At 34.9% G+C, this 24427-nt stretch overlaps 1 protein-coding gene across 1 annotated transcript in view; it reads left to right on the forward strand.

Moving 5' to 3' along the window:
* Positions 1–24427, forward strand: part of LOC131686776 (ecdysone receptor) — a 923983-nt gene that overhangs the window by 51216 nt on the left and 848340 nt on the right. Inside the window, exon 2 of the mRNA XM_058970770.1 lies at positions 12770–12795. The gene's annotated coding sequence lies outside the window, so the exon portion shown is untranslated. The remainder of the gene's footprint in view (positions 1–12769; positions 12796–24427) is intronic.

Below are 24427 nucleotides of genomic sequence, written 5' to 3' on the forward strand. Positions count from 1 at the left end.
AATCAGAATGAAATAACAAGATTATAACAGAATGCAATTTTCGTAACATATTATGTTCTAAATTTGGCCTCGTTAGCAGTTAAAATAACAGAAAATTACAGCAAGTAACAACGGAAGATATAGTTTTGAAATATTCTTGTTATGTGCTTCTAATCGGGGAAGTAGACAATCGAAAAAACAACATGATCAAAAAAGAGAATGAAAAGGAATCCAAAAATGCTCCGAAGCGCAAACGTGATCGTCGCACAGCTAAACAATCACGTTAGCCGGAATGCACAACTTCAATTCCACACTCTGGTGACGACGAGGATACCGAAGACGTCACTTGCAAGTACAAAACCTGACGCAGCTGTTGGAAAAACATGTTTTTTCAACATTTTCTTCCGCGATTTCATGTTTTTTCACATCATTTGCCACTTCCTCATTTTCTTACCTGAATGACGTCAATAATCCATTTATTGTTTTTGTTGCTAATTTTTAAATAATCTATGACTCTTCAAATAATAGTAGAACCGCTGATTTGCTAGGTGTATATTGTTTTATTTAAGTGACCTATCGTATCCCCAGGTTTTAAAAACATCTAAATAAGTATCTTCGCCATATTGGATTTAACTTGAAAAATATTGCTTGTTTGTCAAAATCAGTGCAAAAATACCATCGTTCGAGTTCGCCAAAAAACTGACCTACTTGACCCCACTCTACTCTATGAATTGTAAAGATATCTTAAAAGTTGCTGCTAGAAGTGTTGTCCTATTGTTAGCTTTTCCATGTCCCAAAAGCACCGAAAAGGAGATATTTTTTTTATGTATAAAATGATAAACAATTGATTATTGATACTTGATGATGGTGGAACGCGAATCACTTCTGAAAAGGGAATAATTTTACAAATTATTTTTTTAACAAATGTCCAAATATTTCGCAATCTATCACATTTTGGAAGTTTTAAGTTGAAGGCATTTTGATTTGAAGTGACATTTTGAGTTATATTTTATAATAAAATTTTTGTTTTGTCTGTCAAATTGCAGAAAATTTAAAAACATGTTTGCGGTTAGCATTAAAAAACTTTTTTTACGGATAGTTTCACCATAATGCAATTACAATTAGAACGTTTCATTTCTCTTCAGATTTTCGTTGCCATAAGATAAAAAATTTAAAAACGTGTTTTTTTGTTATTAATTTTTTTAAATGTTTTTTTTTGTTTTTGTGAAAAACTTTTACACTGCATATTTTTTCTAGTGTATATTTGAAGAAGTTTTCATTCCTTATAACATTTCTCAGATAACTTTGCTGTATAAAATACAGTTATGGAACATAGTTTTTTTTAATGCTACATGTAAAAGCATCTACGCCCTTTCAAAAAATTGCTCTTGACTCAAAATAATCTCATTGGCTGTAGAAAATGTTTGGTCTTCCATGCCGCCGGTGTAGTTTCATCGGAATCGAAATTAGTCGGTCACAATTTTAATGGTTTTCGAACGGATCTTCCTTGAATTCCTCAAATACTTTTGGAAGAGTACTGTTTGATCGGTCAATACTCGCCCTCAACTTTCGCTATCGTAGGTCAATCGGGAACAGTTCATTGTTTCAGTTCACTGATTACATAAATCACTTTACATAAGTTCCTGTATCAACCGCGAGTGTCGTCACTCCCGGATGATGAAGTGTGCCATTGCTTCCTCAAAATCATCTTGGAGAAAGAGTGGCGAAAGAGAACCTAGGATAATATCATTTCCGAAAATATCCACCCTCAACAGCAGACACTCCATTTCCTGCACTCCATCGATAAACCCGTCCTTCGGAGAAACTCATCCCCTTCCCGCTCGCCGCCGTGCCCTCCACCAGTACCCGCCTGCGCAGGAAAAATCATTTTCCCAAGGACTTTTCTGCATCGTCACCGCCTTCGTCCACTGTCTTCGTTCAATCAGGCGGCTGGCTTTCCGGACCGGGTGGTACTCATTTCGTCTGCGTCTGTTATTCAAACGTCCTTGACCCCAGGTCCTGCGGTAAAGGGGAAGGTAGAGGTGGACGACGTGCTAAGGAATTGCGGTAGCGGCGTGGTTCGACGCGAATTTCGGGAAAACCACGCACCATAGAGCGGCGTTCGTTCGAGAGCGACACAATAACGAGACAGTCGTAAACTTCAGTCTCGATGAAAGGACGTTGGACCCGGTTCTCCTAAGACGGACGGAAATGGTGGTTGCTGAGAGAATGTGTTTTTTGGTCGAGTGGATGCTGTCAGATGCGTAGATGCGTAATGAGTGTCTGTTTGGGTGGGAAAGGCAGGTCACGGTGATTATGGCTTTCAAGTGGAAGGTGGGACCATCCGATGGTAATTCGTGCGGCAGCAATCATAAAAATCATACGGTAGGATTCCTCGTGTTGATTGAAAAAATGACTATTGTTTAAAGTCATCTCCATCTGGATTTTAAATGATTACTATTTTTTAAATAATTTACGATGGTTTCAACGTGCTGATTCCTTTATGTTTTCACTCATATCTCACGTTCAGAAGTTATTCTACAACACCAGTCACTTTGAGTCTCAGTGAACTATATTTTCGAGATGGAAAAACATTTTCATACAACGTTATTTCAAATACAGCGCATGCATCCTGATGCCGAACAGACAACCTTCGCCAAGGGCGGAAGTTCAACGGACTACGAGCGGAACTTCCCTAGATACCTTCTTTATTTACATTTTTTTTTCTTGCTACAACCATATCCAGTAGACAGGAAATTGGTAGCTTTATCCGTGACAAAAAAAACCACATCATTTCCCAGGGAAAACGTACAGCTTCCCTCACACGGTTCCACACCGTCGTCTTACGATGCGTAACGAAAACCATTTCGTTACTCCAACATGGGCAGAAAAATTTAGAACTCAAAACGCTTGTTGAACATTCGCGCGGCTTTGGTGGCCCCGACGGCGGTGATGGTTGTGAATGTTTTCTTAGCCTGGTTGTCAGGACAATAACCCCGCAGGAAGGGAACCCCTCCCCAGTTGCGCTGGGTGGGACTATTTTTCTGCATCATATTTGCGTACTCAAACATTTGTGTGTGTTATGGTTATAGGGAGAAGAAATGAATGATCGGCGTCTCACTTTGAGAATGGAAAAAAAGTTTTCCTGGTTTTTGCTTACGTACCTACCTACTTCCATCGGATGGACGAACGGTGAAGCAGGGTTTGACAGACAGTTTTTTCGTCTGGCGGCTAATGTTGCCGGGTATAGTTTGTTGATAGACTTTTCTGTTTTGTTGACAACGCCCATCCGGTGTTCGCATATCTGTTTCTGCTAGGATGTGAACTTTCTCTCGGGGTTAGCTGAATTAATGGGGGCTCGGAATGGGAGTTTACACAAGTGATCGATGTTTGATGTGAGTTTGCCATTGATGGACGGTTGAATTGATCTGCCTGTCTCTTACTCCGGTGCTAATGTGGATGGAAAAGTTTGCACGAGATTTTGCGGAAGCAACGGTTCAACGAAGTGTCCATCACGAAATGATTTAGCGCTCAACCAGCTTAACGATTTTTTTTTATTTCAAATCTTTAACGATATAGGGACTTGGATTACTATAATGCTAGTCGCTAATCCAAACGGTGAGTAAATCACAAAAACCGACGATGCTTCAGATTGGCCAAAGGCTTCGTAAATCCGTTTGCCGCTGTTCTATTTGCAGCACAAAATTAATTTTCATAACTATCTAAACTATCATGTACATATGTGTTACTTATTCAGAAGGTTATATTTTTTGCGCTTAAATAAATGTAAAAATCAAAAAGCCCTTCATAAATTCAAAAAATCACGATTTCGTAAACTGTACGATTCATGAAAATCGTGATCCAGTTCCTGAAGATATGGATAATATTCTGAGTTTCGTGGAATAGTTCACAAGAATCTATCCACCTTCACGAAAACCAGATCATGATCTAGATATAATAAATCATTATTTAGTTCACGTAGTATAGTCGGATTATAAATATTGTTCCTAAATTTATCAATAAAATCAAGAGGCTTGGTTTATGAATAATGTTCATATAATTGTGAACTACTTCACGTACTGACAAGCTATTTGGTAATGGCATACCGGAAACCGTGTTTGGAGTTCCCAAAACAAAAACAAATACTTCTACTAGTAAAAGCGTTATACTTGCATTCGGTAATACTGGTCCTGTTTTCGTAATGTAAAAACGTGATTGTTTTTCACTATGCTTTATTTCTCCTTTGTAGAGAAAAAAATTAGGCAAAAAACTATTTTTTCTCCACTAAGGAGAAAATTGTTTTAAACCCCTTTGGCGCGTACAGGACACGAAACCTATAACTAAATTAGTTATTGGGGCTTAAAATGAGCTTCTTTTCTTACAGGACATCACGTAGGACTGGAGGTTTCCTCAGAAGCACAAATTGTGTTTTCGTTTTTTGGGGCTAGTTCCAATCCAGCGCTAGCTTAGTCCTGTCACTACGTTCGTGTCGGATTCTGATGATCGGAACTCGAAACGCCTTTCCAATAACTAATTTAGTAATTTTTTTTCAATTTTGTCCATAATTTTTTTCAGTTATTCATTTGTTGACATTTTATTTGTTGTTTTTCCTATTTACTACGCTTATTTTATTTCTTTTATTCGTGTAATCCAATCAGCATTCAATTTGTTCATTTTATTCATCTTATTAATTTTATTATTTTTATCAATTCATTTATTTATTTTATGCATTTAATTCATTTCATTTATATAATTTATTGTATTCAGTTAATCAATTGTATTTTATTTGAGCATTTTATTAATTTTATAAATTGTGTTCAATTATTCATTCGATTCATTTCATCAAATTTATTAATTTAGTTCAATTTATTAACTGAATCAGGGGGGACTTGTGTACATTGTGATGTATCATTTCAATAACATTCTGTAATTTTTCCATTCAAAAATATCGATAAGCGACTAGTGATGTCTTTTTTTATTCGATTAACGCAAATAATCGATTAATTTATAATATAATCGAAAAATCAATAATCGATTACAAGCTTTCGGTATAATCGAGTAAATCGAGTAGCAGCTATCAATCATTCGAGAGCATAATAAATGAAGATTGAGCGTTGAAAATGAAAGTCGCAGAACAAAAAATATGACAAGACTTCTTCAAATTTTTCAAGATGTATCCAATCACCTTTTTTTTGGTTGACAAACTAAGATTTACAAAGTAATCGATTATTGATTTTAATCGATTATCTTGGTCGATTAATCGAATGAATTAATCAAGCTCTCGAAATTTTTTCGATTAATGGATAATCGATTATTTGCAAAAATTAGACATCACTAAGCGACTCGGAGGCGAAGCTTTTTGTGGAACGTCTCTGAAAAAAAAACAATTTGCGGTGTTAACTGCCATTCAAAAACCATTCAACCGATTTATTTCAAACTTTGCATGCACATTCTATGTAAAAACTACCTAACTCTTGCTTTGATTTAATTTTTCAATAAAGGTTTTTTTACTCATTTGAAATAAAACTTGCTATTTTCACGAACAATTTCGCCATTTTATGAATAAAAAAACCCTATTTTTATAATATTTTTAACATAGAATGTGTATGCAAAGTTTGAAGTAAATCGGTTAAGTAGTTTTTGAATGGCAGCTAACACCGCAAATCGTTCAAAAGCTTCGCCACCGAATCGCTTGTCGATATCTTTGCATGCAAAAAATACAGAATGTTACTGAAATAATACATTACAATGTACAAAAGTTTTGATCGATTCGCTTCACCCAAATTTCTAAAAAAATTCAAAAGAAGTGTGTTTTTCACGCTGGAACCCTTACCCGTCCCCTTAAATCAATTAATTTAACCCTCAAAAAGGCAACCGGGTCCCAGAGGCCCGGAACGTTACAATTTTTTAGTTACAAAAAAATGTGTATGCAGTATAAACTTGGGCATGGAAATTTTGATAAGTAGCTTTGAAATCTATAACAAAAATAAAGAATTGTGAAATTTTCATCTATGGAGTGATGCGCAGCTATGTTTGAATTTTTTACATGCACAAAAAGGCAGGCCGGGCCTGGCAGGCCCGGTGTGCATGCAATATTTACTAGGAATACCACGGGTTTTATACATTAATATTTATCTGAAAAAAACATTTTGATGAGTTCAGCTTCATATTAGCAGGAATTTTTTCATGTTTTTATTGATTTTATCTTTTTACCTTTTATTATAAGAAAAAAAATCTTGAAAGTTTGAGCGAATTCTATACATTTCTTTTATAGGAAATATAAAAATAGCATACGATAATGGCGTGTGTCATATTTTTTTGGGTAAATACTTTTATTTCACCCACTGTGGTCTACTTGACAATTATTTGGATACCACATAACCTAACTCTGTCGTTATTGTCTATTTTTGTTGTCTATTCTTTGTGTTATAGTTGTAATTATTCAAATTGTAGGATCTAAAAGCAACAAAAAGTTGAAATGGCTATAAGACGATATGCACATGTTTTCAATCGTCTCAAAGAATCTGAAATAATGGAAGAAATTCGAGCAAATTCAACAGCAGACGATTCCGAAACTGATTTGCAAAGCGAGGAAGAATGTGTGAATGATATTGCTTCCGTCGATGAATCTGATGCAGACTCGGGAGAAAAATCTGAATATGTACTCCGGTTATGCATCAGAAGAAATTAATAGCAAATCAGAAACATTTATTAGTCGTGTCCAAACGAAATGGAGCTCAGAACCAATCGACATTCGACGTGATCTTCCGAGTACTCACCTTTTGGAAAAAAAATTTGACCTTTTTACATCCAAGGCGTGAAATCGGGATTTGCTGCGTGTTCGTACTCATCATCCTGTAATTCCGGAACCGGAAGTCGAATCAATAAGAAATTCATAAGCAGCCAATAGGAACGCTGTACCTTTCATTTGAAACCAAGTTTGTAAAAATCTGTAAAGAATTCGCTGAGAAATAGGTATGACATTATCTTAGGAACTTGTTAAGCTCCCCCGAGGTCGAAGTTCCTTCGGTGGGTCATTAATGATCTAGACATGCAAAGCCAAGTAATGTTGCACATATTTTAATATATATTGTATCATTTGGACATCATGGTGGTATCAGTTTGTATGGAAATTTGCTGCATGATTGTACTCTTCAACACGTAACTCCAGAACCGAAAGTCGGATCAATAAAAAAATCAATAGCGTCCGATGGGAAGGCTGTACCTTTCATTTGAGACTAAATTTGTACAAATCGGTCCAGCCACCTCTGAGAAAAATCGGTGAGATTGTTTGCCACATACATACATCCATACATACATACAAACATACACACACATACAGACATTTTACGATCTCGACGAACTGAGTCGAATGTTATAAGAGATTTGGCCCTGCGGGTCTCGGTTAAAAAGTCGAAATTTCGACCGATTGCATAACCTTTCTATATGAGAACGGCAAAAAGGAGCTTGAATTTAGACGGGCCTGAGAAGCCCGGCTTGCCCTTTAATGTTAGGATTTTAGCTTGCCTTCACAAGGGTTAATACATTCAGTAAGTTAATTCATTTTATCAATTAATTTTATTAAGTAAGTCACTTTGTTCTATTATTATTATTTTTTTGTTTTATTCGTTTGAAGCATGTTATTCATTTTGTTCATTTAATTTATCCTTTTTATTTTATTTTTTTTATGGTCCATTATTCACTTTAATCGTTTGATTTAATGTATTAATTCAAAATTTTTAAAAATTTGAGAATATTCCAGCATTCTGCGCCACACTTATTTTTTTTAACTTTGTTCATAATTTTTTCAGTTTATTCATTTTCTGCATTTCATTTATTTTGATTTTCTTATTTATTTTCTTTATTTTATCCATTTAAATCGTTCAGCATTCAATTTGCTCAACATTTATTCATTTTCTCAATTTCATTCATTTTATTCTTTTGTATTAATTTTTTTCAGCTTATTCATTTTACGTATTTAATTCGTTTCATTCATAAAATTTATTGTCTTCAGTTCATCCATTTATGTGCATTTGATTTATTATATTCATTTCTGTCATTTTATAAATTATATTCAATTATTCATTTTATTTATTTTGTCAAAATTAATACTTTATTGAATTAATCGGGTTTTTATTTGATAAATTTCAATAATTTAAATTTCAATAATTTAAGTTATATCATAATCCAATTAATTTTATTCACATAATTCATTTTTTAATTTATTCATGTTTTCGTTTTACTGGATTGTTTTGTTCACTTAATTCATTCTTATTTTTGGGTATTTTTACTTTATTTTATTTATTTTGTTTATTTTATTTATTTATTTGTTTATTTTATTTATTTCAAAGTTTTTAGGAATATTATTCATTTACAATATTCCAAGGGTATTCCTTATTTTGGTCACTTTAATATTTTTTCCTTTTATTCATTTAGTTATTTTATTTATGTTATTCACTCTATTAATATTATTCGTTTTGCAGATTATAATCACTTTATTCGTTTCACTCTTTTCCTTTATTTTAATAGCTGATATGTTTGTTTCTATCATTTTAATTATATTGTCAATTATTTTTTTCACTGAGTACTGATTAAACGTTTTATGAATATTTTCAAATGTATGCATTCTATATATTTTAAAATTAGTAACATAATACTATTTTTTATGTTTTTTGTAAGAATTCATTAACAATTGGTATTGTTTTTGTTTATTTTGTTCATTTACTTCCTTTCAGTAAATGTATTCATTTTATACAATTTCGTCATTTTCTTCTGTTTATTTAGTTCGTTCCGTTCATTAATTGCGCACATTTTTGTTCATTTCATAAATTAAATATTTTTTTCATAATGTTCATTCTATTAGTTCCAATCCCTATACCACTCTTATTCGTTTTATGTTAATAAATATTCAATTCATTTTGCTAATTTAACTCATTTAATTGTCAATTTTGTGCGTTGATTCAGCGTATTTATTCAAGAAATTTTGATAAAATCATTGTGTACTAAGCTATATTTCTCATTAGTGGACAAAATTTAGATGAAAAGTATTTTTCTCCACTAAGGAGAAATGTTTTAAAACACATTTGCGCGCAAAGAGCAGAAAACCTATAACTAAAATAGCTATTAACTAACCCTCCGGAAGTCGCGCTTATAGCCCACTGAACGAGCAGCCGCTGATGCTCTAAGACGATTTCGCTAGCTTTTCAGAGCAGCATGCACTCAGTGCACTAGCGCGACTGCCGGAAAATTAAAGAGGCGTTTCGAATTTCTCTGATCAAAATCTGACACTATCTTTAACTAAACTAGCTCTAAAAATAAAAAAAGAACTATATTGTGTGTCTAAGCAAACCATTAGTCCTGCATGATGTCCCGCATGAAAAAGGAATTCTTATAAAGCTGATGCAATAATGCACTGTGCTATATTTCTACTTAGTATGAAAAATTTCAGGCAGAAACTATTTTTACTCGTATCATTTTGTTACGAGATATCACTCCAAAAATTAAAAAAAATGTTTTAATCCACCTAGTGGTGCAATTGAGCCTTTCTGTTTTTCTCCAACCTAAAATTCCATGCTCGATTGTGTTGAATATAATTGTGGAAATGTTCATTACATGTTCAGGTGTTGCACCGACTGGATACGGGAATTTAACAAGTGTTTACGGCTTTCTCAGTCGGTAAAATTTAGGCAAACGATTGGTTTATAAATTGCCCGACGTTTCGGCCGTTTTTGATGGCCCTTTTCAAGGCCTTTAAGTTCATTACATGCTTAGTACACTTTGCACCTGTACACAATGCCACGAACTAGATGAGCTACGTATCGACGATGAAACACTTGAAACAAAAATAATCTTTAATTGGCTTTATCAGCATTAGTTCAATGTTGTCTTCCTGCTAACTAATTTTGGCATGCGGGGGTGAGTATGTGATGGGAGTAAATAATCCTCACCCGAACCGCTTCCAATTTTTTAAATTTCGATTATTTCGGTTTTAACTTTAAGGTCATTCGCCTCTTCGCGTTGGAAAAATCTCTTATGAAAAATTTCTAACCCTATGTGGCGGGGTCGGGACTCGAACCCAGGTGCGCTGCGTACAAGGCAATCGATTTACCAACTACGCTACGCCCACCCCACCCCCAAATTCTTTTGGTATGCCGGGTGAAATAATTTTGCTAGCGGTACAAAATATCTATCTCGAATTCCTTAAAAGTTGTATCATGTTGTTTGTAGATGAAGCCTAGTTTTCAACGCAATCATTCTCATTTTTTATAAGCCAACCAAGCCCAATTTCGATACTAATGTCATATGTAATTATTTTTCTGAGTGGCCCACAACCGGGTACAAAAAGTGACCCATAACCGGGAAATGATGACATTTTTTTCAAAGACAACATATTTTGCATCCACTCAAACATTTCATGAAAATCTTTTTGATACGGCAAACTACAGGTCTAACTAACGTAATGTAAAATTGGCTTATGTTGAGATATGCCGCTGTACAAAGTTAAGCAGCGCCAGAAAAACGTACACGTACACAAATTCAACTATCTCCGAAATGGATAAATTTGGCTTAAAATTTGTTTCGTAGTTTGTATCAAATAAGTCATAAATATGATGGTCTAAAATGGTTAAAAAGCACAACTCGAGAAACTGAAAGTATGTCTTGCCGAAAATTACTCTTACGTTCAATACAACCTGTTATGGTGTAAAATGTATTACAATTATTTTACTGGCTTTTCAATGTATTATCGCAATCGCAAACGACTAGAAATAAAAAATTTGAAAAAGCACTAATAAATTCCGAGCGGCAATATGGGATTAAAAATAAAGTGATTAATGGCATCAAATAATTTATACAATTGTAACATATTAACATTCTAACCTAACTGCTTACAATAAGGTCAATCTAAAGATGGCAGTCTACCTTCTCATCTTGACCAGAGCAGAAGCAGAAAGTTGTTCCACTATAGAATTATAACAATCAGCATAGCAAGCAATCCATTCTAACTATCGCTTTGCCGCTTTTCCATCATACAAACAGTACAGTTTCAATTTCCCCCGGATGTAAATTGAAAATGAATGAATCACAGAAGAAAATAACTTTGCTGGAGAATATCTTTGTGACTGATTTTAAACAAACGCAACAAACGTGAACAGTCTTCTACTTCGTGGTGGGCAGAGATTGCTTAAAATTGTACGCTACAGGGACTTTTAAACGTCGGATCGCTCGAATTTTTCCCAATATACGCGACGCTACAAATGCAAATGAAAAACTTGATGTAAGCTGAAAAACGCGATTATTGGCACCGGTCCGTCGACGGATTAACGGACGGATCATCAGAGAAACAATGTTTCGTCTGGTGGCTAGGGCCTACGTTGTGTATTCGATTCATCCTGTGATTGGAATACGCGGAACGTTCGTCATATGATGACAGCTATGCATCGTTTTTATGCTAATGATTATGACAGTAGTGGTGAGTGTAAAAGAGGCTGTGCTGCCAACATTCTTCCCACAAAACTGGTGGTTTTATATTTATCTAGCAACAACCATGCCCACATCGTTGCAGTAACAGGAGGCTCTCCGTTTGATGGAGCATGGAAAGCACTCTTTGTATTTCCTGGAGAAAACATGGGAGATTCTGAGTACTTTAGTTTTAGTTCTTTCGCAGGACTCCATTTCGGGTAATGAGAAGGCGGACACTTGGATTAGAATGATAATAAGAAGGCGGACATTTAGGCATTAGAAGGTGATATTTATGAAAGATCGGGTAGCTTCAACGAGTGTTTAAATATTTCTTCTCAGAGGACGCTCGAAAATTGGGAAATTTCGTGGAGCGATGGAAGTTCTGGAATCCCAAAGGTATTAACAAACCTTGGTCCAACAGAGTGGATGAGGGTCATGACATCATTCGGTTGATATCTCGGGTCTTGTACAATCATTATACGTAGAATGCCCATCTCCGGCATATTAGGGTCATGGAAAGCGGTCTCTGTGCTTGCGGTGGCGATTATCGCGATATTAAACATGTTGTCTGGTCGTGCGCTAAGTGTTCTCGTACCAGATCTCCGTTAAATCCCTTCGGCTTCGTTCCAGTCCAGTCTGAGATGCTATACCAAATTTCTTACTGATACTTTTTACATGTATCAGACAACTAGCAGTTGGGAAATTGAATTCTGAGATGCTTATGACTTTCAATGGTTTAGTTTTCGATGAAAATAAACTGAAAAAAAATCAGCTTGGATTATTTTTCAAACAACTTTTTTCCTTGAAAGTGCCCAACTTGAATTTTTGACGGTAGGTAGGAAACATAATTACCTATCTCGGAACAAAATTTCATCCAAATCAAAGATGCAGTTTTTTTGTAAATCGATAGATTTTTTCAGTGTAGGAGTCGATGAAGATTTTTTTCAATATTTTTATTCAAATTTTGTAAAAATCACTCCTACAGCATTTTTTGTAGGATTTGTCATTTTTAAACTAGAGCCATTTGAAAAAAAAAAAATGGTAGAAAAAGTTTGACCCTTTTCAAAAGACAGTCTAGATCATTTTTTGAGAAAACAAATTATGCAAAGTGGCTTGTTGTGTTCTCATGTACAGAAATTTTCATTAAAATCGGAGAGGGTGCTGCCAACATTTGTTCGAGTTGGAGTAAAAATTCGTCCTTTTCTTTTATTAACGAAATTGTTATTTGAATTTTTTTACTGCTTACTTTTACTAAATATCCTATATAAAATTTCTGATTAATACTTGTCTACGAATACTTCTAATGCTTATTACTTTTATTTCGTTTCAGGTGATTCAATTTCGCTGTAGAATAAGGTAAGTCGATGTCAAGTCAGTCAAATGTTGTGTCACCACTCTAAATGTGATGCAATAAAACTTTTCTAATCAACTCGCGAGTCATGACCATTATTTCCGGTTACCCTGCTGGATGTCTGTTTAACCAGACATCTTAACTCAGCCTTTAGCAACTGACAACTTGTTACGCTATCAGACAAAGCATCACCAGTAATCATGGTACAACTTCTCCTAAATTATCAAAACTTTCCCGCCACTTCTGAGTAATACTGTCACAAATGTCCCACTAGTTGGGTTTTAGCTACTGCTGCTGCTGCATTGACTGCATCGTTACCGACTCGGAACCCCAAAGTGTGAATAAAGTCCCGTAGCTGTAACCTTCAGTCCCAACACAACCACACACACACACCTACATTTTCAGATGAGGTGTGAGCCAAAATTGATCTTTCAGCAAATGTGATGCTCCCGGTTGCAGTTTGGTACTGATAAACTTTGTCGGGCGATAATCAGAAAGATTACCAACGGAGGACCGTCTCCAAAGTGAGTCAAGGTCCTACAATGCAATGGAATGGCATGTTCGCACAACAAGTTCGAGCTAGAAGCAAATCTACTGTAACCAACCGTGAGGGAAATCTAACGACGCAACAAGGACGGGTGGCGCATGTTGCTTGGTATAGTATTTTACAAGGTGATCCCTGGGATTTCCTCAGCCATCCGCCGCCGCAGCAGTGTGTAGCTTTGTGAAAATGTTACTTTCAGCGGGGCGGAAAGGGTAATGCGTTGTGCGAACCATACCCAGTAGTGCTTGAAGAGAACTTCTGAATTGATGCTGCTCGACAGGGTCGTTAGCAATGCAATGCGAATGTTGGATTAGTAAGGGTAGTAATTCATACAGAGAACTTCCCCAAAGTTCTAAAACAGCGGAACGCAATTCGAATGTGTGCTTCTAATAAAATTATGTACTTTCGTGTGCACAAGATATTACCCCCCGAGGGACAAAACTGACCTTGTGCCGATCAGCACACAAAAGGAAATGTTATGAAAATCACAAAAAAGAACGGAACTTGCTGGTGGTTGGAATAAGAACACATCACTTAAAATTATTACTTTACGAGGGCGGAACCCCGGCATACAGCAGCAACACTGCAGTAGCTTTTCCATAGCACACCCTGCTGCACACAGGGTGTACAAATAAATGAGCTAAAGGATGAGCTGTTTTTCGTGAGATTTTTGCTCATATACATGTAAGCTCTTAATTTATTGTAACTTTTTTCGTGCTGTGAGAGCACCTCACGTTCATTCAAGGACGTGCTCACATTAGTAACGTTATGATCTCTTATCGGCAAGGGTTTTATGCGCGTGCTGCAACTCTATAATCACGTCGTTGAGTGAGTTTTTCTTTTGCTCATCCATCTTAGCAGCGGCGGCGACGGCGGTGACAGTCCCAGCTAACTCCCGAACGAACCGTTAATGTCGGGTCCATAGTTCCGATAAGCGCACAATTAATGATTCGTTTCAGATTTATTGATCTGTTGGTTGGTGTGAATTTGCTGCGGAGAAGAAGCGGCAGCGGCCAGAGTCCGGAACGATAACAAGATCATTAAAAATTTACTGCAGGACGGTTGTGTCCTTGTGACAGTTTAAGTGGAAAGTTTGCTTCTTGTTCACTATCTTTCAATGCGTGCTTAATGGATGCGGGGCATGGTCGTCTTTGGATAGATGAATTGGGCCACCTTTATTCCCTTTGACAGTGGGTGCTTATGGAGCAGTAGATACTTGGGATGGGAGGATTTGCAATCTCGGGTCGAGTTGCATGGGGGCACCGTTCCAGTTACATCGCACAGGAAGCAGGTGGACGCTGAACAAAGCTTTTACGGTTTGTAGTTATTAAGTTTAAATGTTGATTAAATTTGCTCCCTGCTCGACGTTACTTCGCGAAAAGTCAGTTCAGGGTCAGTGCGGATATTTTCATATACTATAGGTACTGCTTGTAATGTACCTAAGACTTTAATGAAGTTCGTAAATTATTGTAATAAAAATATAAAGTTCTACAGCTTGATTAGAATTAGTGTTTCTCGAGGGAAACTGTTGAAATTAGAAAGAAATTTACGTATCATCAAGATTTGCTACTCGATGTATATACTCAACAGTGTTTGGTTTATACCCGGCTGTTACATTCATATACAACAGTGACGTGCGGTGCAACAACCTAGAAATGCTGGTAAGTTTTATGCACGAAAGAACCAAAAAGTGGGTACAGCAAACTGATTACTACATGTTACAAAATAAATAAGAATAATATGTGTACTAGATATTTGTTGAACGAATATTGAAATGACAGCTCATGCTATAAAGAAGGATAATGCCAAATAGATAAGTAGTTGGTGTTAAGGATATACCTAATATAAAACTAACCAGCATTAAATTGTTACAATTTTTCAATGATTCATTAGTTTCGTAAACGAAATAATGTAGAATATTTCAAATTGCCCCTATAATCCTAAACATACTATCGAAATGCTATAACTTTTTCGGCCAGGCCCGAACGTAGATCGCGTAAGGAAAGAGAAGGAATGGTTAGTCCGATACTTGCTTTTGCTAGAGGCCGTATATACTACTGCGCACTTCACAAGTATTATGGGAGGAGGATATTTTTGTTAGTAAGAGTATAGAAGTTGGATATACTTCTTCTTTACCGACGCCAGAAAGGTGATTCCACTACCTGGACTAGATATCAATCCACCAATTTCATGGACCGGGGACCAACGGCCTTACTTCCCTTCCGAAGGAAGACGTGACCACTGATTTTGTCACCACAGAAAAATCTCAACGACCTCGGCTGGAATTGAACCCAGGCCAACTGGAATGAGTGGCGGTCACGCCTACCACTCAATCACCGGCGCCGTCCCTAAAAGTATAGGTATTAGACCGGTACAAAAATTGACTTTTTTTTTCGAAACACCACTCAATCGAATAGTAATTGGCTCCTGAAACCTCATTCCAAATAAAAACTTGTTCGGATGCTGCTAGTTCACTCACAAGAAATTTTTAGGTTTTTATCTAAAAATATCTGAAATATCGGCAATAAAAACAATAAATCCAGTAGAAAATGTCAGCATCATCTTATGTATCCAATGGTAAGTCGCGCGTACGGGATCGATCTTAGTATTAATTGTTTATTATCTTTACTGTTTATATCATGTAAATATATAAAAGACCCACGGCTCCGTGAAGCTAACGCCTTGAGCCAAGCCAAATAAACGAATTAAAAAAATAGTCTAATATGGTATATGCTGCCTCTCTCTATCGCACATGCACAGTGGTTTTTTACGCCAAAACGTGTGAAAAAAATTTCACGCGAAAACGGTAAAGCATACAGCAATCATGTCTTATGGGATGTTTTATGATGATCCAAGACCTCCATTTTGATGATATAATCATAGTGATTAATCCCTCTTTAAGTGAGATACTTGCCAAAAAAATCTTCAAAGTTTGAGAAACAAGATGAAATCTTCATAAATGTTAAAGAATTTGTTTTAGCGAACATCTTTATTGAAGACCAAAAAATATTAATGGTACACTTGAAGTTATTGACCGTTATTTGTGAATGACCCCTAAAAAGTTTTTTTTTCAACTTAACTTCTTAAATGTCGTAGATAAAGCTTCGGTACCTTCCAGAAAATTGTTTGTCATATCAAGATACACATCTTTCCAGAAGAGATCATCGGTCTATCTCTTACAACTTAGAAGTTATTGGGTAATTTTTGGTAAAATTACCAAATGTTTTAAAATTAGTAACTTATGAACGGGTAGCCACCTTCAGTTCCGATTAGAAATGGTATATCAACCCTATTAAACAGAATAGAGTTCAATTGTCTCTTGCTGTCTACAGTAGAGTTATAGATGTGGAACCTCATTGTTTTGCAAAGTAAACCTATTGTTTTTCAAAAAACCGATTTAATCCACCTAGCAATGAGATGAGACATTTCTTACACATTTCACTATTGGATTAGTTTGCAGAACTCACGAGAAGTATGCACCCAACTAAAGGTGGGATGAAAACAGTTCTAGTTTTCTAGTAGGGTTGGGAGTACCGGTTTTACCGTTGCCGAAAACCGGTAAATCCGTCCAAATATTAAATACCGGTTTTGCAAGAATGAAAAACCGGTATTTTCGATATTTTTTTTAGCGAAAACTATTTAAATAATTTTTCATTGTTTTTTTTATAATAGAGCTTTCGAAATACTTTAAAAATATTTTCACCTACTAATGTTAGAAGTAAGATCGCCTGTTTTGGGACACTTCAATGTTTTTGTATAAGCAGTGGAATGCAGCTCGATTGATCTTCAGCACATGGCTGTATTAAATTAGTGAATCAGTTTCCTTCCTTCGATCATTCTTGCTAATAGTAATAATGTTATTACGCGCGCGAATGTTAATTGCATAACAATCTGCATCATATATATTTCATATCGTTTGTAGAGAGAGAAATCAACTCATATTTGTCGTTTCATTGGTTATAATAACACGATGAATATTATTTATATTTCGAAATCTTCAATTACACATCTATTAGCATATTCAGCAGTCACATATCGCTTGAATCAACTAAACAACACTCACGACAATCAGTTGTTGCATTTTTAACAATCTAAGAATCTGTTATAAATTCTCGGTGGCTAGCTACCCCCAAAACAATGAATACATGATAACACTTCTCCAAGTTGCATTGACTTGTGCAATTATTTACCTCACCCCACTGACAAAATTCCTGCCCGTGGCAAACGTGGAGATGCAGAGGTACACGGTCTCCATAACAAAATTTGTTACGTTAACATTTCGTTCCTTCCCAGATGGCTGTAAGGACGCGGCAGACATCGCCATTGGCATTATACCGTACAGAACTCTCGATTGATGATGGATATATCCACCGATCGATAGCTACTCCCAGGTTCCATTCGCAAATTTTTTGTGAAATTTTGCTTGTTCTGTTCAATTAAGGACTAGCAATTACGAGTTCTGCTCATGCTCAATTGGAAAAGGAAGCACATAAACGCTGGTTTTCAAGACGAGGTGGAATTGAAACTTAAGCGGTTTCATATACGAAGTAGGACTGTTAAAATGGGTATTTTGAATACTGGTGACAAAATAGACAGATTAACCTGACCTATTACAAATCTAAAACGTTTTTGATGCGCTGGAGCTCAAACATTTTTTGAACATTATTTTCAGTATATGTTAAGGCATTTGTATAAGGAGAAAACAGCAATTTTAGGTCTGTTTTCGAAGTAATGGTTTGTCGAATCTCTTTTGTCTCTTTTTGTCTACTGCATTTAGCTAACCTGCTGTGCTTTTTGGTACAATAAGCGAGTTAGACAACATGACGACATGCACATTTTTCATGCTGCGATCATCAGTGGTTCTCAAGTAACGTCTGTTGAGCGATTACTTTGTTAATAAAGTATGAATTGGCATCAAAGCAAGTTAAATGCGACTGCTTTGTAAATTCAATTTAATTTCGATTTTTTCTTTGTAATATTACCGGTTTTTAGCGGTTTACCGGGTTTTTTTTCATTTTCAATACCGAAAATACCGGTTTCTCAAAATGCCTCGGTTTTCCCAACCCTAGTTTCTAGTCTTGCACGAATAAAATCTCAAATAAATTATAGAAATCAACAAAACGACCGAAATAAAAAAGTAAAGCAAAAAATGAAATACTAGGTTTTTAAATTCATAAAATGAGTAGAAAAATTAATGTAAATCAAAATTATAAAATACACGAATGAAATTAGATTAGGTTATCAAATAAAAATTAAGATTATATGTAGAAATAGTTATAAGAATAATAGAATAAATTGACTCATACTAACAAATTGAATGAAATAACACAAATGACTGAACAAATGAATCAAATGAATCAAATGATTCAAATGATTCAAATGAATCAAAATGAATCAAATCATTCAAATGATTCAAATGAATCAAATGAATCAAATGAATCAAATGAATCAAATGAATCAAATGAATCAAATGAATCAAATGAATCAAATGAATCAAATGAATCAAATGAATCAAATGAATCAAATGAATCAAATGAATCAAATGAATCAAATGAATCAAATGAATCAAATAAATCAAATAAATCAAATGAATCAAATAAATCAAATGAATCAAATGAATCAAAAGAATCAAATGAATCAAATGAATCACATATATCACATGTATCAAATGAATCAAATGAATTAAATGAATCAAATTGATTTAATTCATCCAGTGAATACAATGAATCAAATTAATGAAATGGATTAAATGAATAAAAAGAATGGATGAACAAAATGAATAAAGTAAAAAATAAATGAAATGCATAAATAAAATAAACGAATCAAATAAGCAAAATTAGCTGAAGTGATAAAATGAATAAAAAGAAGAAAATGAGCAGAATAAAATGCATTGATAAAAATGAAAAATTAAACAATGGTAAAAGGTTATAAATTAATATAAAGAAATAAATTGATCAAATAAATTATTTGGATGAAATGATTAAAACTGAAAAAGTTGTCAGATTATTAAAATGAAGAAACTGAACAAAATTAATAAACTGGAAAAAATGAATAAAATTCATGCAATGAAAACTATGAATAAGTTAAATGAATGATATGAGTAAAATGCACAAAAAGAATAAACTGATTAGAGTGAATCCAAAGAATGAAACGAATAAAATAAGTAAAATGAACGCAGATGAACAAAACGAATGAAAAGATTTGGAATGAAATAATTAATTAAAATGAAATGGTCATATATATGAATCTAAAAACATTTTTGAATAAAGAAAATGAATAAACCGGATTGTACGAATTTGAGAACCATTGCATCAGAAAGTTTTGAAATGTTTTTGAAAATCCCATCTTCTGAGAAAAGGCTAATAAATATGCAATGGACTTTCTAGGGCTTCCATCTTTTTTTTTGGTTTTATTCTTTTTGTTTTCATGCTTCTTTACTTGACGGCGTCGTTTTAAGATTATCTGGTGTTTCTACTTTATTGTTGGACATTAATTAGTTATCAGGAATCTGGAACGTTCAATTTGCTTTGGAATTCGAAAATTATTTTTTGATCACATATTCCTGAAAAAAAGATTTATGTACAGAATAGAATTTACTGGTCCAGTATTTTAACGCGCAATTGAATATAGTAAAGTGAGACAAGGTCACATGTGCTTTCAAGTCCCTTGCACAGAGAACGACAGAGAGAATGCGATTCGTGAATGAGACAGGTAGATATTTCAAAGTTTTTATTTGCATTGAAGTAAATAGTGTGAAATGTCTAGGCTACGTCGATAGCATAAAAGCCGTGCAATCAGTTGATTGCAATGCAGTCTCTTTCCATTCATCCTCATAGCTTTCATATCGTTTCGTTCCGAATTCTCGTGCAGGAAATATGGATAAATAAGTCATATACAGACCAATACTGTGAAAAAGAAATGGTTCAAACTACTCAGTATATCCAGATATGGACGACGATAAGTTAGAAGACACATTGTAATTGCATCCCCCATCGAGAGTGGGTACTTTGGGAGACTTCTTTTCCTGGATCTAATTTGTGGATATTTTTGGTCTTTGATCCGTTATTTTTGATGAAAGTTCGCACCAATACAACGAATGTGCAGCTGATACAACTCATGGTTCATTCGCCTGCGACACGTTCCGTCTTCCATCTGCACGCCACCATATATGGTACGCAACACCTTTCGTTCGAAAACTCCAAGGGCGCGTTGGTCCTCCACGAGCATAGTCCAGGTCTCGTGGCCAGTAGAGGACCACCGATCTAATCAGCGTCTTGTAGATAATCAACTTCGTGCGGCGGCGAATTTTGTTCGAACGGAGCGTCCTACGGAGTCCAAAATAGGCACGATTTCCCGCCAAGATCCGTCTCTGAATTTCACTGCTGTTATCATTGTCGTCGGTTACCAGTGAGTCCAAATACATGAATTCGTCGACCATCTCGATTTCGTCACCGTCAATCCGAACTCGGGTAGGAGGTTCACATTGTCGTCTCTAGAACCTCTTCCTCTCATGCATTTTGTCTTCGAAACGTTGATGACAAGTTCAATCCTGCTGGCTTCAGCTTTCAGTCTTTGAGCATATGTTTCATTCAAAATTCAATAGAGATACGAATAGTGTAAATATCGCACGTGGAATGTCTCTTTTGAAAATCTTCGTCGTCAAACTTTCATATTACCCAGTTAAGCCAAATATTTTTCTGATATAGCCATGAATTTCCTTAATTATAGTGTAGATACAGGCTTTGAATACAATTGAATTAAAGTTGAGTTGATGTAGCAGCAGACAAAAATAGTTTTGTTTTCTCAAACCTTCAAAGCAATCCAAAGCAATTACAATTAATAAATATTTCAGATTGGCAGAAGATCTTATCACACAACTTAGAAATGGATACAGAAATAGCTAGATAGATGCGGTAGAAGAGAGACAGAGAGAGAAAGAGAGAGATGAGGGGGGGGGGGCGTGTGAGGAATGGCAAATGATGGTTAATGCAGTGACATTTTTTATAGGTATATTATTATGATATATTGATTCTTACATTCTTATCATAAATAATGTAAGTAGTATTTTTTGCGCCATAACCAGTATAACCTAAATCTTGCAAAAGAGATAAATTTTCGCTAGATTTTTGGGCTTCAAACATACAGTTGCTTTCGGTGACGCCACAAGTATAATTATATTAGAAATCTTTTATCTCACTACTAGGTGAATTACTTGTTGATCTGTATATTGGTATATCATCCAACATTTACCTCATGATTGAACGCAATGCCTAATCCAAGGAATAAATACTAGAACTCAATGTTTCTTTATCAACACATTATTTTGTCTTTGAAGTGAACTTATATATTGATTTTTGAGAAATAGTTCATTTATTATAAAGGTAATTCACAAAATATTCTCAACATCGAATTCCTTGAATCACGTAGATGTGTTTTCATACCCCGATATTAAAAATGGGTTTAGTTTTGCCCCTAAAACACCAGTAAAGCAATACTCTGTATGAAACAATCTCATTTTTAATTTGTGGAAATTGGTAAGCGAGGATTAAAAATACGAAATGGTTAATATCTCCGCCGCTCGTGCACAGATTTAGACAATCTATAGCTTGTTAGAAAGGTATTTTTACAAGCTTTCTATTTATGCGCAGTTTGTGGGACAATAATGTATTGTTCGAAAGTTATTTGCAAAAAACCTGCTGTGTTTTGACAAAATCGCCCATATCTCAGAAAGTAAACAACATATCGAAAATCAAAAATAATAGTGTCAAATGGCAACGTTAGACCTTTCATTTGAAACTAATTTCATTAAGATCGGTTCAGCCATTGCTGAGATAATTACATGACATTTTGTACATACATACATACACACACACATACAGACATTGTCTCAATTTGTCGAGCTGAGTCGATTGGTATATGAGACTCGGCTCTCCGGGCCTCGGAAAAAGTTTTCAAAATTTGAGCGAATCCTATACATTTCTTTTGTAAGAAATGTAAAACATTAATACGCCATACAATAGTCGCAATATCCAATATATCCTCCAAAATATGGTTTTTATATGGAATCTGTCGGATCATGATGATAATGTTTTCATGGGTTGATCCCATTTCAAAGAGTATCAAAATACCATGCAGTGAAGTGGGACCATGAACATGAGGATTTTGTGGGCTTTACGTTTGCTAGGGAAGCATCACGCTATCTGATTTTGACGACATTTTACACATGTCTTTGATATAAAAGATGATGAAGGTTTCGCCTGTCTAGAGACCTACTTTGCTCAAGACTAACTTTTGAAAGTTTCGTATGCTTTTTTGACATATTTAAAAAAAATCATGATCGGAAATCTGTTGCAATTAAATTATGCCTATGAAAATGTTATAGATAAATAAGAAAACTTAATTAAAAAATACACACTGAAAAAACATTGCATACATTTTTCAAAAAATAGAAAATAAGGCAAATTTTGTCATTCTTTGGAATCACTCTTTAGAAACCAAGCCAAACCATTCGAAAAAAGAGTGTTCTCAATTATAAATTTCATTCGTAAAAAAGTTCTCTTTACATTTTTATTGAAAATCGTTTCATCACAGTAGTTCATAAAACTGAGTGATAATGTAACCTAAAAGTATAGGTATTAGACCGGTACAAAAATTGACTTTTTTTCGAAACACCACTCAATCGAATAGTAAGTGGCTCCTGAAACCTCATTCCAAATAAAAACTTGTTCGGATGCTGCTAGTTCACTCCCACGAAATTTTTAGGTTTTTATCTAAAAATATCTGAAATATCGGCAATGGAAACAATAAATTCAGTAGAAAATGTCAGCATCATCTTGTGTATCCTGAAATCCTCAGATGTATAGCTTAAGATGAAAGGATCAACCTTGCAGAAGACTGAAAATTGATCCAACTTTGTGGTGAAGATATAGTCTAATATATGACGTGGATGCAAATATTTCCCCGACACGAAAACGGATCTCCGCGCGCAATGGCAAGTCGCGCATACGGGATCGATCTTAGTATTAATTGTTTATTATCTTTACTGTTTACATCATGTAAATATATAAAAGTTCCACGGCTCCGTGAAGCTAACGCCTTGAGCCGTTATTGGCCGTTATTTGTGAATAACCCCTAAAAATTTTTTTTCAGCCTGTCTTCTTAAATATTGTAGATAAAGCTTCGGTACCTTCCAGAAAGTTGTTTGTCATATCAAGATACACATCTTTTCAAAAGAGATCATCGGTCTATCTCTTACAACTTAGAAGTTATTGGGTAATTTTTGGTAAAATTAGCAAATGTTTTAAAATAAATAACTTATGAACGGGCAGCCACCTTCAGTTCCGATTAGAAATGCTATATCAACACTATTAAACTCAATGGAGTTCAATTGTCTCTTGCTGTCTCCAGTAGAGTTATAGATGTGAAACCTCATTGTTTTGCAAATGAAAGCCTATTGTTTTTCAAAAAATGTCCAATATGTTCGAAAATACTCGAGATAACAAAAATTTAGCGGCAATGAAAATTGTGTATTTTGACGATTGAAATAACTTCGTAGAATATATGAAACCCATTGGAATAATAACTGAAAAGATATTCTAAAAAAATATTTTTAGGGGCCAGACAAATATAACGAGCTATAACTTCTTAACCCTTTCTTTGGTGATACTGTTCTTTTTAGCTTTATATAGATTTTCGGGGTCGCTGATTCTGATTCAGACGTCTAAAATGTGAAATTCAAAATGGCGACCGTGCTTGGCTAAATTTCACGTTTTTTTAATTGACCTAAAACGTCTTAAAAGAGGGTTTTCGGCGTCGCTGATTTTGATTCTGATGTTAGAATTGTTAAATTAAAAAATGGCGAATCCAATATGGCGACTGGGTTTGGATAAATTTCATGTTTTTTTATATTGTCCTATAACGTCTTCTAGGGTTTTTTTGGGGTATCTGATCACGATTGGTGACGTCATAACTGTAAATTTCGTGATAGCGGATCCAATATGGCGACTTTATGACAAAAAATTTCATATTTTTTTATTTTGGCTTAAAATGCGAAGCAAAAATTTTAATTATACCATTTATGAACGTTAAAGTTT

The sequence above is a fragment of the Topomyia yanbarensis genome, chromosome 3 (assembly GCF_030247195.1).
Source record: "Topomyia yanbarensis strain Yona2022 chromosome 3, ASM3024719v1, whole genome shotgun sequence".
Lineage (NCBI taxonomy): Eukaryota > Metazoa > Arthropoda > Insecta > Diptera > Culicidae > Topomyia > Topomyia yanbarensis.